The sequence below is a fragment of the Plasmopara halstedii genome, assembly GCF_900000015.1.
Source record: "Plasmopara halstedii genome assembly, contig: Scaffold_1651, whole genome shotgun sequence".
NCBI lineage: Eukaryota > Oomycota > Peronosporomycetes > Peronosporales > Peronosporaceae > Plasmopara > Plasmopara halstedii.
In genome coordinates, this window is record NW_020188562.1 from 737,198 (window position 1) to 737,663 (window position 466).

The following is a 466-nucleotide window of genomic DNA, read 5'->3' on the forward strand; positions in this document are numbered from 1 at the left end:
AATAACTTCGAGGTGATTTATAAGCCGGGAAAGCAGAATGCTTTGGCTGATGCGTTGTCACGCAAACCAGACTATGAGCATGCTCATGCTACAACTGTAATGTCATCTGTGACGGATTTGATCCGCACCGCGTATGCGGGTGATGGAAAGGGTGGTAGCGCTGCTCTCGGGAGCAAGATGATGGAGACTCGGACAAGAAATTGTCACCAAGACTGCGAGCACGATTGCACCGATATTCGTTGAATAACGGCTTGCTATATTATAGCCCCGATTCAGCGGATACACCACGAATTGTGGTTCCTCACGATGAGGATTTGAAATGTCGCATCCTCTATGAGCTCACGACACGCCACTCAGTGGTCATCTCGGTCGTAAGAAAACGTACAACTCTGTTAGTCACCTCTATCGGTGGCTTAAGCTGTACAAATGGACGAGCACCTATGTGCGCACGTGTGAGACGTGTCAA